Source organism: Camarhynchus parvulus, chromosome 1A (genome assembly GCF_901933205.1).
Source record: "Camarhynchus parvulus chromosome 1A, STF_HiC, whole genome shotgun sequence".
Classification (NCBI taxonomy): Eukaryota; Metazoa; Chordata; class Aves; order Passeriformes; family Thraupidae; genus Camarhynchus; species Camarhynchus parvulus.
The window spans coordinates 28,037,771-28,054,280 of NC_044586.1; the positions used below are offsets into that span (position 1 = coordinate 28,037,771).

The window sequence follows — 16,510 nt, forward strand, 5'->3', positions numbered from 1 at the left end:
GTTTGCGTCTCATAATATTTTCAGGTTTTATGTATTATGTAATTTGTGTGTTCAGTGATTTTCAAACAGCAGAATTTGTTGCCATTACCTGCACATCAGTCTTACTTTAAAAATCATTCCAAAGATTTAAGGGGGTTAAGTCTATGTGAAGGTCAGATGAAGGGTGTTACATTAAGAAATCCTTTTGCAAAATGTAGTTCTGCTGCGTCAGTCAAAGTATGCCTGAATCACAGTTTCTGTTGGCCTTGAGTCCTGCACGTGGGTCAGAACAACCCCAGCAGGCTTGGGGCAGGCAGAGTGTCTGAAAAGGAGCTGGGGGTGCTGGTCAACAGCAGCAGAAATTGAGCCAACTGTGCCAAGAAGGCCAAGGGCATCCTGGCCTGCATCAGCAGTGCTGTGGCCAGCAGGACCAGGGCAGTGATTGTCCCCCTGTACTCGGCACTGGTGAGGCCATGCTGCAAACGCCATGTTCAGTTCTGGGCCCCTCCCTGCAAGAAAGATTCTGAGGTGCTGGAGCGTGTCCAGAGAAAGGCAGTGGTGCTGGGGAAGATCTGGAGCACAAGTCTGATGGGGAGTGGCTGAGGGAGCTGGGGGTGTTTAGTCTGGAGAAAAGGAGGCTTGGGGAGACCTTACTGATCTCTTCAAGCGCCTGAAAGGAGGTGATAGCCACGTGCTCAGCTTCTTCTCTCAAATAACAAGGAACAGGACAGGAGGAAATGGCTCCAAGTTACAAAAGGGGAGGTTTAGATTAGATACGAGGAAAAACTCTTCATCCCAAGGGTTGCCAAGTGCTGGCACAGACTGCCCTGGGAAGGGGACTCACCATCCCTGGAGGTATTTAAAAGGTGTGCAGATGTGACACTTTGGGACATGGTTTAAGTGGTGGACTTAGCAGTTGCTGAGCTAAAAGTTGGACTCAATTATTACCTTAGAGGTCTTTTCCAACCTAAATGATTCTTTAATTCCATAAGTATTTTAGCAGGGCATGTAAGGGAGAGATTTTTCTGTCAGGTTAGTTATGCTGCTTCCTTATATATGTTTGAAAGCAGTTCTTTGAAAACTTGCAGTAATAGCAGAAAAGGTTTTGCTTGTCTGTGTGTTGTTGATAGGGATGTATCCCTTGCAATCCTGGCTGACACAGCTACAGGCATGCCTTCGTATACAGATCAAGTATGAATTGGGTCGCTTGCTAAAAAAAAACCAAAGTATGTTTTACAGGTTACACTGACATTTCTGCTATACTGAGGATATCAGAATACTTGGCTTAAATAAGATTTGGTGCAAATGGCTTGGTATTTGTTAAATTAAACTGTGCTAAGCTCCATCATTTAGAAAGTGGATGTGCAGCTCAAGCTAGTTTGGGAAGTGACAAGCACTATAAATTGAGAATGCTGCAACATTTGACACTTAAAGGAATTGCTTAGCAAGTTAATTTTTCTGACTTAAAAATTCTTCACTGAATTCATTTGCATTTGGTGTTTGGGAACGTCTTTGATCAAAAAGCAAAATACGATGCTTGCAAATGAACTAGTGAGATCAAGCTAGGGTTGATAGATACAAGTGCAGCTTGTATCCAGGGACTGGGAGCAGGAAGAAAAGAGTAAAGGAATTGACAAGATAAGAGCATGCATAATTTTATTAATGTGAACACATACATTTGCTTGTATTCTTTGGGGTTTTTTTCCTATCACTGCTGCTCCCATGTTGATGCTTATGTCAATTGATTCAGTAGAAATTGCATTAAATGGTCTAAATGATTTTCAGATCATGAAATTGCACATACAGCCCCGGTGACCTAAATGATCTTGAAGTTGCTGCTGATCTCTGACCGAAGCTTGACCATCTTCATTGAACCGATGAAAGAGTAAGAAGGGAAAGGCTGTATTTTAAGTATAAAACTCTTACTTAAAATCAAGATAATTTAAAATAATTAGCATAAACTAAGTAAGTAGCTAACTCAACTTTGGTCCAAACAGATGTTGAGACCAAGCCAGAGCAGCAGCAAGTTGTTCCTGTGGCACTGCCCCAGCAGGAACAGGCACTCATTAGCAGCCAGGCCATTGCCCTTCCAAGAGCACTCATTGGCAGCCAGGCCATTGCCTTCCCAAGAGCTGTCCGGGGCACTGTTGACCTGTAAGGATGGAACTTGTTTCTGCCATGCAGGCAAAGCTCAGCTCTTTCAGACTCAGCTGGTTGAACTGCTACAGTGACTGTGCAAGGAGGTGCGTGCCGCCAGTGCTGCACGTTTCAAACCCAATCTGCCAGTGTTGCCTTTGGCTCTGCCTCAGCCAGGCAGAGCCAACCTCCCCAAAGCCCAAATGCTGTGCACCTGTGATGTTCAACGCTGCTTGGTCCCATTTCTCTGCAGGGAACTGCAGTGGGGGTGTGGAGACTTGTGCTCTCCACTCGATGGGCAGAATTCAAGAACTATCTTCAGTTTTGGACCCTTCACTCTAAAAAGGAGCATCCAGAGGTGGTCAGCAAGGTTCGTGAAGGGTGTTTAAAACATGCTCCATGAAGGAGCTGGGTTTGTTTAGTCTCAAAAAGAGGAGGCTGAGGGGGGCCCTCATGGCTCTCTACAACTACCTGTAAGAAGGGTTTAGTGAGGTGACTGGTCTCTTCTACCATGCCTGCAGTAAGTGAACTAAAGAAATGCCTTTAAGCGGTCCCAGCAGAGATTTCCAGATTAGAAAAACAATCTTTTTTCCGTTAGGATGATCGGGCACTCGAATAGGCTGCCCAGGGACGTTGGAGTCAACATGCCTGGAGGTGTTTTAAGAGGCGCCAGGATCTGGCGGTGGCTGGTGTGGTTTAGGTGTTACAGTGGCTGAACGGGGCGATCCTAAAGGTGTGTTCGCACCGCGACGTTCGTGTGCTCCCAGGGCCCTGCCCGCAGTGCTGCGGGCCCCGCGGGCGCAGCGCCCAGGCCCGGCCCGGTCCCGTTAGCGGCCGCTGCCCAGCGCCCCGCCCTCACCGCCGCGCGCCCGGGCGCAGGCGCAGAGCCCGCGGCGGGGCGGGGTCGAGCGGCGGCGGAGGCGGGGTCGCGAACTCTGACCCCCGGGAGCCGGAGCCGCACCGCAGCCAAAGAGACCCGCCGGACCGGCCACCGGGCCCGCCAGGTGAGAGAGAGAACCGCCGGCAGCCGAGAGGCGCCCCCCGGCGGGCGGCGCGGCCCGGCGGCGGGAGCACGGGGAGCGGGGGCGGCCGCGCTGTAACGGTGCGGGCCCGCGCGGCTCCCGGCCGCCACCGCTGCGGAACGTGCAGCCGAGCGCGCCCGCCCCGCCCCGGGGCCCGGCCCGGCCCGGGCGGCCCCGCGCCCCCCGACCTTTCACCTACAGGAACCGCTTGCGTGTCCCGCCGCCCCGCATCCGGGCGGCGCCGCCCGCCGCTTCCCGCGGGAGCTGGGCAGAGGAGCCGGGGGGGAGGCGGCGGCGGGCGATGGGCGATGCCCCCTCATGCTGGGCCCCGGCCCCGCGCAGCCATTTTGTGCGGAGCGCCGCGGCGGGGGCGGGCACGGCGCTGGCCCCGTGAACCGGCGGGCAGGGGAGATGCGAGGGCTGCAAGCCGGGGCGGCGGAGAGGGCTGGGGATGGAGGGCCCCGGCGTTGCGCTATAGCTTGGCCTCGCTGCCTCTCCCTTTCCCTGTCCCGAGCCCTGCGCCTCAGCATTGCCGTGGGGTGACCCTGAGCTTCCCCGAAGCCCCCAGCCACTCTCTGCCTGCCGACGGCATCACCCCGCCGGTTCACCCCTCTGGTATATCCCTGGCGGCTCTCTGGGTTTGTTTGGGTTAGGGTAGTATGTCCTGAATAACACCCGGTATTATTTTTACTGGGTCAGATGATCCTGTCTCTGTTCCTTCTTATCACTGGGTAGAGTATTTCTTCGAAGCTGCGGACTTTGTGGAGTCTTTAATTTTTTCTTTGTTGCCATGTATCGCTTTAAGTGTAAAAAGCACGTCCGTATTCCCCAGGATGCGCTTACATTTGCAGGCTGTGGAGGGAATAGAGGAAATGCCGTGTGTTGTGCCGGTGAACTTACGCAAGAGAACAGGGAAAAAAAGTCTTTATAGGGGTTTCACTGAAAGACGAGTGTGTGGACGTGATTCTTGAAAAGCCAAGTTAGACATTCGTTCTTATGTGAAATCTCTGATTTGAAGCTACTAGTGTCAGCAGAATGGACTTGGGAAAGTGGTGTAGCAGGAAGAGCTGCCTCCACACTTGTCATGGAAAAATAAGATGGGGAAAAAAATTCAAGTAGTTTTCTATATGACAGCTTCCTGGTTTTGGAATCAGCATTATATAAGTAGGAATACAAGTATCTGATCATTTAGCCCATGGCTTGTTCCTTGCTGTACAACTTTACTCAGGGACACTTGTTTGAGCGAAATCTTAGGGTCTGTGAAATATTTGCCTGCTTCTCTCTGTAGCTCTTTCTCCAGAGACATTGCTGAAGCTCTCTTATCACAGGGCTAAGCGTTTTCATGTGATGGTGGTCAGCTGTATGTGTGCACCTGTGTGATAATACAAGGAAGGTAACTGAGGTCACCCAGAGGGTGTGCAGTCCTCAGCTGCTTCTGTGCTTCCTGTGCACTGCTCTGAATGGTCAGGCACCACTTGCTAAGCCTGCTGCATTCTGCAACAAATCAAGATACTTATTACAGAAAGAAGCTCACAGTAGATAAATTAGCTAGCTTTAACTCTTCTCCTCAATTATTAAGATTTCTGGTTTTCTTACTGGTTGTATTTTCTTGTGAAACGTATTCTTGAAGGGAAGAAGGTTCGTAGGAGTTCTGATATCTTTAAGAATAGTTATATCCCAGGCTAGATTGTGGGATAGGAGGGGGTTTTTTGGGGGGTTTTCATGGTTTTGGTGCTTTTTAAAAGCCTGCCTTAATTTTTCAGTTTAAGGTTCTTAGCCTGTGAAGAGAAAGCCCTAAGCAACATGTGTAACTCTGCAGCTGACATTGTTTTGGGGAAAAAGGGGTTGAACTGGATGACCTCCAGAAGTACCTTTCAACATTAATTATTTCATGATTGTATTGTTATTAAAGGTCAGGGGGAGCAGACAGGTGTGCAGGGAACCAAAACCAAACCCCACTGATATTGTAGCATGCTCACCTGTGAAATACAGCTACAGAATGCTTATAGCTAATGTGGTAGTCCAATAAAACTGACTTCGATCCATTATGTGAAATCTCATATTTACAATAGTAAGATTAGTTTGTTCCCTGTGTTTATACTAAATTTTTGCTTTAATGTATGTTGTGCTTATTATATAATGTAAGTAAGTTTGTGCAGCCAGTGAATTTGCTGGAGTTTCCTTGGAGTGAAGGAAAGCAGTCTCCTTGAGAAAAGTAATTTGTGTCTAATGTTTGGGTCAAAAAAACCTGAAAAGAAGCAATACCTCAAGCTTAAATAAGGAGTTTAACTGTATGTAAGGACTAGAGCAGTGTCACATCTTAAGTTGTTCATGTTTGTTCTGGCTGTGGACGAAGCGTGGCTCTCAGCTGGCAGGTGCTGCAGCTGGTACAGTCTCTATGTATCTGTCCTGCTTCAGCAGCCATCCTGGCTTAAGCACTTTTAATAGTAACCTTTGCTAACCTGAGTTGTTTTGGCTGATGGAGGTCAGGGATCTGTGGTGGGTTTACCGTGCCCTGTGAAGCTGCAGTAATCTGCTGGGGAGGGTTACCCACAGGCTCTGGCTGGCACAACTCTCTGCTTTTTGTCACACACAGGCTGCAGTGTGCAACCAGCAGTGACTATCAGGGGAAACTAACCTGTACCTGTGTTACTTTCTGTCCAAGTTTTTACTTTTTTTTTTTCTTTTCCTCCTCAGTGATGTTTCAAGCTGCTTTTAGCACTTTAAACTTGTGCCTGTACATTACTGGGATAAAGTAACCTGCTGCAAAACAGAATTCTATCAGTAGAATTTTATGGATAAAACTGCAAAGGTACAGTTAATTATATTCTTACTCTCATGTATGCAGACCTGTCCATATTTTTACGCTTCCGTCATCAACTTTTAATTCCAGAGATCACTGCATTACTTGCCAAAATTTTAAATCAGCAAAGGATTTATTTTTTGTAAAACCAAACTCTTTAAAATTTCAGTTCTCTGAGACTGGAAGATGGCTTGTGCTGTCTGAGTCCCGTGTATCTGATGTTGCAGTGCTGCAGATTTTGTAAGGAAATACATTCCTTCCTGAAGATCATGGTCTAAGAACTGCCTTTCTGTATCAATATTTAGATTAATTTTGTTGACTTTGCCAGGTGCCAGGCCTTCTCTAAAAGGCTGTTTATATTTGTTTAACTTAAATTACTTTTGTTCAAATTGGTAGTAAGCCAGGTGAGACTAAGCTCAGTATTTGAATGCCTTTGTCGGAAGTTAAAGTGGAGACTTGAAAAATATAAACCACCAAAAAACTAATGCCAAACCCTCTGCTATTGTCATATGAGCCCTCAGAAACGGTTATTTCATTCCAAATAAGTTGAAGTTGCTGTTTATAATTTAGCAGTAACTCTGTGGTGTGAGAACTACCCTATTTAGTGTGGTAATGTGTTTCCTTTGAAGTCTTAGCAGGACAGTGTGTCAACATGATTCTTAATTGGACTTCATATGAAGATTTTTTCTGAGTGCCTTTCACATGTTTATAGGAATTTAAAAAATCCCAAACCAAACCAAAAAAATTCCCAAGCACACACCCACACTCTTAACAAAATCTAATCCTGTGTAGTTGATAACAAAGGAAAAAAAAACGGGGAATCACAAAATGACTTGGGTTGGAAGGGAACATAAAAATCATTTCGATCCAGCCACTCTGCCATGGACAGGGATGCCATGCTCTACATTAGTTTGCTCAGAGCCCCATCAAACCTGGCCTTGAATGTTCCCAGGGATGGGGCATTCCAGCTTCTCTGGATAACCTGTTCCAGTCCCTCACCACCCTCACAGTAAAAAATTTTTTAATATCTAATCTAACATGCTCTCTTTCAGTTTGAAGCCATTCCCCCTTGGCCTGTCACTACATGCCCTTGTAAGAAGTCCCTCTTCATTGTTCTTGTAGGCTCCCTTCAGGTACTGGAAGGCCGCAGCTGGGCCACCCTAAGCATTCTCTTTTCCAAGCTGAACAATTCCAATTCTCTCAGCCTTTCCTCATAGGAGAGGTGTGCCATCCCTCTCATCTACTTGGCGGCCTCCTCTGGACTCGCTCTAACAGCTCCATGTCCCTTCTGTGCTGGGACCCCAGAGCTGGATGCAGCCCTGCGGGTGGGGTCTCACAGGAGCAGAGGGGCAGAATCCCTTCCCACAACTTGCTGGCCATGTGTTTTTGGATGCAGCCCCAGGACATGTTTCGTTTTCTGGGCTGCCAGTCCACATTGCTGAGTCCAGCCTTTCATCCAAGAGAATCCTCAAGTCCTTGGCAGGGCTGCTCTTGATCAGTTCATCCCCCAGAACGTTTTACATGGGTCAGTTTCAACAGTTATTTACTGGAAGGATGTGTGAGAAACTCAGTTTGTTGTATGAGAGTTTTGCTTCTTTGTTTGGGTTTTGTTTTGTTTTTCCTTTTAATCTGAAGGAAGCTTCCATGGATATGCAGATGTGCAAGTTTGTAAGTAGTATATTAGTAGTATTGTTGAAGAGGCTTGCTGGTTTCTGTAGAGTATCTTCATGTATATATAAACTACTTCATCTGTGGCTGTAGTTCAGTGAATACTCCCAATACTCCAAATGGTCCTCTTGCATAACACCTGAATGGCAGTTTGGCATTATAGACAAGCTGGTGTAACACTGTGGGCTTTTTTCCAAAAAGAAGTGGTCTTGATTCTGGTCCTACTTGCTTTTCCTGTGTTGTGTGTTGTTAGGTGCAGGGTGAATGAAGTCAGAAGATGAGTTTACAGCTGTACAACCATGAAGGCAAATGGAGAGTGGAACAAAGCCGGCAGTGCGGCTGCCTCCCATGAAATACTGTAATTGTACCGTAGAGAAGGTATTGCCTCCAGGTGTTTGGAAAGAAGGGTTGCCCTTGCTGTGATGTGTTAAGGTGATCTTTCTGTGGCAGCTGGAATGGACCTGGCTGAACCTAATCGAGTGAATAGGGAAGTCTTCAGTCAGATGAGCTTCCTGGTCCTGGTTCATGGTGCAGCTTCAGCTCTGGTGCAGGGAATCGGTTTGGGGTTTTTTTATAATTTTTTCCTCTTGCAGGCTTCAGGTAGAGACGCAGGCTAGGGCTGACAGTACACAGGGCAGGTACCTGATTAAGTGGCTGTCTGCTTACCTAGCTCTGGCATGTAGCCAGTGCTCCTGGGAGTAGACTCCACTTGCAGACAGCCCTTGCCTTTCCTCCTCCTTTTCCCAGTTGGCTGTGGGACTAGCGAGCTAAGTCAGCTCAGCTGTGGCTGATGGGGCAGGTTCTAGAGATGCCATGATAAAAGAAGCAGAAGCCAAGACCTAAAAGTGCGGCTATCCCTATGGTGGCCCAAACTGTAAAAGTTATTTGTTAGTCAACTGAAAATTTATCCTAGTGATTCTGTTTTCTCATGTTTCCTCCCAGTGTAGCACTGATTTTAAATTAATTGCACAGGCATGCCTACAAATGCATCTCTTTCTGTATTGCTCTGTGCATTTTAATTACTCCCTTATGCAAGTGTCTCATTTTCCCTTATTTGCCTGCAGGTCCAGCTGCTTCAATTTTGTGTTGTTACTTACCCCTTATATATGCACTGTCTAAAGCTTGGTCTCATGTGAATTTAAAAAACAGTATCTGTGTGTTGAGGGTCACATAAATATTCCTCAGTTCATTAATAAAGAGAATCTTACTCCTTTAAATCTGCCAACTCTTCTACCCTCTTGAACAGTGTGGTTTATAGAACAATAATCCAAGAATAGCTCATTTAGCTTGCTGTGTTCATTGAGCTTTTCCTGTATGAAGCGCTGAACACAGTAGCATCATTTGTTCCACAAATGTGTTTGAATTCCTTGGTTTAATTCACTATTTGTAAACATTGCAGAATACTGCTCTAACATATAAAGAAATCTTGGGGGGGGTCTTATTTAAGCACTAATTCAGCCACGTTTAATCATAGAGGGATCGTTAAGTGCATTCTATTTCATGTGTAGGAGTTTATTAAACAACTTTGGCACAGGCTATGCTGAATTCTTAATTAGTATATGATTAGTTTGCTAATGGAAGTGAGGACTAGTTTCCATTTTAAGGTACAGAGTACCTGTAAGCCCAATGTCATGACCTGAGCTAAAATCCTTAGTTGACTTTGAGGTATATTGAAATCTTTCAGTACTGAAGCAGTATTTCTACAGAAGGAAATTGTTCCCTCTTCTTTTGCAACTGGTTTTCTGTTATATTAACTTTTTGAGCTTTCCTAAAAAGTCATGTTAACCTTCCTGTATTTTACTGTGTGTCATGGTTTAACCCCAGGCAGCCACTTGCTCGCTCGCCCACCAGTGGGACTGGGGAGAGAACCGGAAGGGTGAAAGCTGGAAAACTCATGGGTGAGATAAGGGCAGTTCAATAGGGAAAGCAGAAGCCACACAGACAGGCACAGTGAAACAAGGAATAATTCACTGTATCTAGTTGATAGGCAGGTGTTCAGCCATCTCCAGGGCAGGCTGCTTGCTGAATATCCAACGTGATGGCAGGGCCCTATCATGTGTGATGCCTGCTTGGGGAGAGAAATCCCATCACTCCATCTGCTTCTTCCTCTTTCCATTTTTATATACCGAGCATGTCATATGGTACAGAACATACCTTTGGTCACCTGTCCTGGCTGTATCTGCCACCCATCTCCCATGTACCTTCAACTTCCTCACCAGTGTGGCAGCACAAAAAGCAGAAAAGGTCTTGGCTGTGTAAGCACTGTAAGAAATAACAAAAACATCTCTGTTATCAGCCCTGTGTTCATGACAAATCCAAAACACAGCCCCATACCAGCTACTGCAAAGAAAGTTAACTTTCCCCCAGCTAAAACCAGCACACTGATAAAAGAACAAAAAGTAAAGTTCACAGTAACTTCTGCAGTCATAACTAATTAATGTACTTGTACCTCTAAAATATCTAAAACGTACTTGTGTAAATTCATTAGTTTAACAGGTTGGTTTCATCTAGGAAAGACCCCTGTATTAAGACACATTCCATACTTAGTAATTAGAAGAATCATTATTCATTCCATACATAGAGTCAAACTGGTTTGACAGTGCCAGCAGGGTAAATTAAACTACTAAAATTTTACAAACATTGTTTTTGTAGCAGTAAAACTGGTCAGGGGTATGTGGTACTTTGGAAAAAAGTAAACTGAAGATCTTTGGAATGGACAGAATTTTCTTGTGTTATGTCTTCGTGCTGATGTGGTTTATTCTTACTCATTTAAAGGAGATTACATCAGAATCAAGGCACTTGGTAGTGGGCCAGCTATACCAACAGTGTAATATAATAAAATGAGAGATGTTGTCTTTTTTATCAAATTGAGCATCGAAACTTAAAGAAATGTATTTCCTGGTACTACTTTTAAAGTCCTTAGTCTACACGGGTATAATATTTTAAAATGCTATTAATAGGAACCTCCGACTAAGACAATTAAAGTTGTGTAACTTTTGTCCCTGGAGAAGGTTAAGTTAAATGGTGATGTCTTCTGAGTATAACTTAACTGAACTAGTGGAGAGGTTAGTGCTTCTGACTACCAACCCTCAAAATTGCTGTCTGCTCTCATGGGAATGTTTCCTGACCCATTTCAGTTGAAGTAAGCCTGAAATACTTTAAAAAGTAGGTATTTCATAAGTTATTTTGACTAAAACATTGAGAATTGTTCCTTCCTTAGCACATAAAAGCTGAGGAAGAAGTAGAGATGAGGGGTTTAATTGGTGCAAGCTAGTGAAAGTTTTCCACTGCTGTGGTGGCCTACAGAGTGCTTAAGTAACAGTGGAACACCATTGGGCTGATGATGCCAGATTCACCACCACCCTGTTTGTACTAGCTGATGATAGTGATGCATTTAAAAATAATTCTGAGTCTTGTCAAGAAGGCTCACTAACTCATTTACTAGGGACATAAACTAACAGTATTAACTTACAGACAAAAAGATTTGGTAGCATTTTGAGTCTGAAGATTGAACAGAAAAGCAATAAATGCAATTTAAAGCATTTAAGAGGAAGTCTAATGCCTGCCTTCTGTCAAAATGCCTGCTTTTCGATGCTGCTTCTGGTGGATGGGGGGATTGAGCTTTTGTAAGGAAAAGAGACAGATATACAATTCTGCTTATTATTTTTTCAATTGTTTTTGAAACACCTTCATTTTTTATTTAATTACGTGACAAGTAATGCTGTCAAGCAGTCAAGGAATAAATTTGAGAGCAAGTGCAATGATCATCCTTGTAAAGCAGGTCTAATCAGTCTAAGTACAATGCTGATATTTGTGTTACTCTCTACCTAGAGCAACAGAAGCAAAACGTTTCTGTGCTGTGTATCTTCTGAGAAGAGGATTTTTCCCTGTTCCCAGAAATAAGAAAATAAACAAAGGGATCATCACAGACTAGAGGAATACAAGGCTGCCAAACTAGAATGTATTGTACATTTGCAGAGGCCGTGGTTTAATCACATTGACAGTCTTAATGTTGTTAGTTTGACATAGTTGTCAGCAACACATCTTTTTAAAGGAAAATTTTAGAAAGGTTATGTTTGTGCTGTAGTTTTACAGTGTGTCAGATTATAATGGTAGAAAGTTAAAGAAGGAAGTAAGAGCTTAAGCTGTGACAGTGTCAGTGGCTAAATGGCTGTGGGACAAAGCACTTCTTACCACTTCATTTTTTCAGAAATTTTGGGTAAAAGTAAAGGCAAGGATCTTGGTCTGATGTGAAAAAGAGAAACCAGTAGAGCAATTGAGTAGTACTTGTTATAGGCGACTATAGGCTTGCTGGTTGAAACAGCAGCAGTTGAGAATAATTTTTGCAGGAGTATTCCAAGTGAAATATAAATGAGGCAAAAACTATTTGGGCAGTGTTTGTAAACAACATAGTGCTTGTGTGTTGGCAGGAGCCTTGGCTCTCCTTTATCTCTTCTAGTCATAATATAACTAATATTACAGTTCTTTTAACTGTTGGACATTATAAAGCAGATCCTAAAAGTATGTGCAGCTTTTTTATGTTGTGGTCTCTGGTCTTGTAGAATTCCAGGTTTTAGATAACTTTCAGTGTTTTAGATAACTTTAGAAAGGAAGTAAAAATGTGATTATCAGTCTTAAATATCTGAATAAAATTTGGTTTATCATGATTTGTCTCATTCATTTTGAAAGGAGAAGAGACTATTCTAAGGAAAAACCTGACAATTAATTGACTCCATCTACTTCTTTCCTATACTAGCAATAAACATTTCTCATATATGGGCTGGTGTGTCCTTTGAATGTGTGTGGCATGGTTTTGACAAGTGTGGAAAAGAGCATTTCCGAGAGCAAGAAGATCCATGTTGGATGAGAACACCCTGAAGATCACTTCTGGTTATTGAAGATCAAAACTCAGACTGGTGATACTTAGAATAATTAGAGTTGAAAAAAGATTGAATTCAGCTGTTAACCCAGCACTCCTGTGGTTGCCAGTAGGCCTGGTGCTATACACTTCCAGAGATGGCAATTCCAGCACTTCCCTGGGCAGTCTGTGCCAATGCCTGACTACTCGTTCAGTGAAGAAATTTTTCCTAGTATCTAATCTAAACCTTCCCTGGTACAACTTTACTCCTTTCAGGTGCTCGTAGAGAGCAGTAAGTTTCTGCTGTGCTTCCTTTTCTCCAGGCTGAACCCTCCAGGCTGAACAACCAAGTTATGCTCCAGCTCCATTGTCCTCTGGACTGCCCCCAGCACCTCAGAGTCTTTCTTGCAATGAGGGGCCCAGAACTAGACATGACATTTGAAGTGTGGCCTCACCAGTGCCAAGTACAGGGGGATGGTCACTGTCCTGGTCCTGCTGGCCGCAGCACTGCTGATCCAGGCTAGGATGCCACTGGCCTTCTTGGCCACCTGGGCACACGCTGGCTTGTATTCAGCTGCTATTGACCAACATCCCCAGGCCTCAGCCCATTGATCCAGCCTGTCCAGATCCCTCTGTAGAGCCTTCCTACCTTCCAGCAGGTCAGCACTCCTGCCCAGCTCAGTGTCATGTGCCAACTTAGCGAGGGTGCCCTTGATCCCCTCATCTGGATCATTTATAAAGGTGCTAGAGAGGGCTGATCTCAGTACTGAGCCCTGGGGAGCACCACTGGTGATTGACCACCAGCTGGATGTAGCTCCACTTACCACCACTCTGGGCCCAGCCAGGCAGCCAGTTTTCTACCCAGGGAAGCATGGTCAAGCCGTGAGCTGCCAGTTTGTCCTGGAGAATGCTGGGGCAGATCATGTCAGGTCTCAGCTTTGCTAAGTTCTGGGCAAGCAACATCCATGGCCTTTCCTTCATCCCTCAAGTAATTTTCTTTGCTGGGAAATGAAGGTTATGAGGTGTTTATGGAACATTTCTCAATTTCAGGTAGCTTTGAATTTAGAATATATTTATTATTTCATGTGAAACAATTCAGCCACTGAGAATATTGGCTGGAGTAACTCAGGAAAATAAGCTTTTAAAAACATGAAAAATGTGCTAAATATTAAAATTTACATAATAGAAGAAAAACAGCTGAAGTGGTTTTTTTGTGCTTAATTCCTTGCAGGGATGTCTAAAGAGTGATTAAGCATACCTGATGTGAAGTCTAACACAGATACCCTAGGTAAGCAAAATAAGAACTACAAAACCTTTTACAGCTGAGTTAGCTGTAAAAATCTGTAGATTTTAGCTGAGAATTTGTAGATAGTTCTCCTTGACCTGTCCTGTTCCCCTGTCCCCAGTGCAAGATGAGCAGCTTAACACATAGCTGCTCCTGAGACCCCCTCTTAGGGACCTGGCTTCTCGCCCAGGTGGTTTGTGTGGGTTTGTGTGACTCCAGAGTGACCTGTGTCAGCCAGCTGGCTGGGCCAAAAGCAATGGGTACAGTTTTGTGGTGCAGTTCAACTGAATTACCTGCTTCCCACTAATAACAATGGAATGGAGGTTTGCCTCCTCCTTGAGTCTTCCTTCTTTTCCTCCCTTTCTTGACTTCTAACAACATATTCTCCCTTCTGGCTGCAATAGAATGAATCTGACTGCCAAAGAAATCAAGTTCATTGTGCTTACCTAGATGATGTTTGGTGCATTTCTGCCAGCTGAGTTTTCTCTCCTCTTAGTGAGTTGAATTTTCCCACTGTGGGGTCAAGACCACTGCAGCTTGGTCAAGGTGAGCAGGATCCCCTTCCTGGGAGGGGGCTGTAAATTCTGTTCAAAGTGCTTTTGAAGTTACTCCTTGACTCAGCAAGTAAGAAAGAAGTTTCTGCCAGTTCAGTTACTTGAACTGAATCTCAGGCATTATGTGTATGCTAGCACATGAAGAGATGAAATTATAAGCCAAAAATGGAAAATGGGATAGGAATGCCTATTTCAGCTCTCCAGATCTGCAACATGAAATGTTGTCTAAGAGTTTATTCTTGAAATATTGAAGCTGATTTTTTTTCACTGTTACACATGCTCTTCAGCTCTTCAGAGAAAAGTTACATGGTTTATTGAAGGTGATTTCAATTAAGCTGTTTTAGTACAGAGTACTGGTGTTACAAATACTGATTTTGTCAGTGCCCTTTGGTTTAAGGATCTCTGAGTTAAATAAAGCAACAGCACACAAAAGAACCTACTTCTTAGTGTTTATGCAAATTGAAAGTGCAAGTGTCCAAATATAAAACACTATGTGAGTAATATGTAAATTCTTGTCAATAATAGTGAGTACATTCCTTTTGCATTGTGTGCATGCCTCACATGCTCAAACTCATGATTTGTGTAGCTTTGACAGCTGGTTCTGCATCCATAAGTTGAACCACCCTGTGCTTGTTGCAGACAGCATGAAGCAGTAGGACAGGTTCCACCTTTTCTCCAGGTTCCTCTTCATCATAGGAGTTCAGTCTTGTTTGTGTACTTGATGTCTTACGTTCATGCAAGTGCAGTTCAAATGAGTCTCTTTTAGATAAGTTTCAAAAATTCTCTGCTAGGTTTATGCCTCTCTGAGAGCCTGCTTCCCTAAGACTGGTGCATCGTAATTGAATACATATGTATTCCTTCACTGTTTTACTCCAAGGTGAAACACATCAGTTTAAATCACTTTCAGTCTTCAAGCTGAGCTGTTTTACTTAGCTCACATCTTGACTGTGAGAGCAGTTGCATGTGGTTTAGGAGAACTACCAGCTGGTGCAAATTAATACCTCAGAGTGATTTCTTTGTTACGGTATAGTGAAGTAGCACTCATTTCTGGCATTCTATATGTCAACAGTGCAATATTTTATTGCCAGTATTTTATTTAAAAGAGGAAAACATTGATAAGGCACATTGCCGGCCTAGAAAATTCCGAGTGCTCTTTGAGTAGTGGTTGTGCTGCAGCTCACTGGATGCAGAAGCGGAGTAATAGAGTGCTTCTGCAAGGATGCTGACACCTAGATCTTCCTAGGAGAAAATGCTTTTCAGTATAAGCTTCAGTATCATATCTCTATATGCATGCCTGTTATCTTTTGTCCTAATTTAACTAATAATGCAGCATGCTATGGAGTGATTAAGAATGGTCTAATGCACAAATATTTCTGTACTTCTCCTTTCACACATTAATTAGGCTTTAGTATACCATTGGGCACGCCTCCAAGGCCTGCAGTTCTTGCTCTAGTCAAAAAATCTTTCTCTTTCCAATTTTAAGAGCAGAATTAGCTTGAGTTAAACTTGAGTTAAAAGTGAGTTATTTTTTTTATTTGCATGGCTCACTGGGGAGGTTTCGAGTTTCATTGAGGAGTTGGTAATTCCTAGGAGTTCCAGAAAAGTTAAAGAATGAAAAACAGTATTAGTGTAAGAGTAGTGTCTTTGTTCATACAAGAGGTAGGTATTGCAGTGTTTTCAATTTGCTTTTGCTCAGTAAAATTGTTTATATGGTGCTTTATAATTTGTGAATGTTCCTTTTGAGGAATAGTCACTGCATAGTGACTATTTGTATATCAATAATACAATACATATGTATGCCTTGACAAATAAACAAGGCATGCATCGGAATCTTTCCACTGCATTAAGGTAGCAGCGTCTGTTAAACCCCACAAAATTCTTCTGAAGAAGATTTGGGCTCGTGCTGTGGCTGCAGTATTGATAATGAAACAGCATTTTTTTGAACACCTTCTGTGTCCCAAGTACTGCTGTCTGTTAGTTACAAAATTGACCTTCAAGCACTCCTGTTAATACTAAAAAATCTGTATGGGTCCAGAAGTTAGATTTACCCCTCTTGATTCACATTAACAAAAACTGTCTGTGTTCCAGTTTTTTAAGATGTTAAACATGGACCTGCTGATGTCATGGTCAGTAAGAGGCTTCTATTTTCACAGTGATTTTATTGTTGCTTGTTGGAAAAGCAGAAGAGGAAAAATAGGAAGTCTC

The 16,510-nt window shown here is 43.7% G+C and overlaps 1 protein-coding gene across 8 annotated transcripts in view; it reads left to right on the forward strand.

The window, feature by feature from the left end:
- The first annotated feature begins 3,023 nt into the window (after positions 1-3,023).
- Positions 3,024-16,510, forward strand: part of NR2C1 (nuclear receptor subfamily 2 group C member 1) — a 47,393-nt gene continuing 33,906 nt past the window's right edge. For 2 of the 8 annotated variants that reach the window (XM_030959706.1, XM_030959699.1), the window contains exons 1-2: positions 3,031-3,119; positions 13,698-13,754. The gene's annotated coding sequence lies outside the window, so the exon portion shown is untranslated. Of the gene's footprint in view, positions 3,120-5,834; positions 5,950-11,149; positions 12,499-13,697; positions 13,755-14,251; positions 15,965-16,510 lie in introns of those variants that run through there. The other 6 variants (XM_030959702.1, XM_030959705.1, XM_030959700.1 and 3 more) reach the window with 6 other exon arrangements.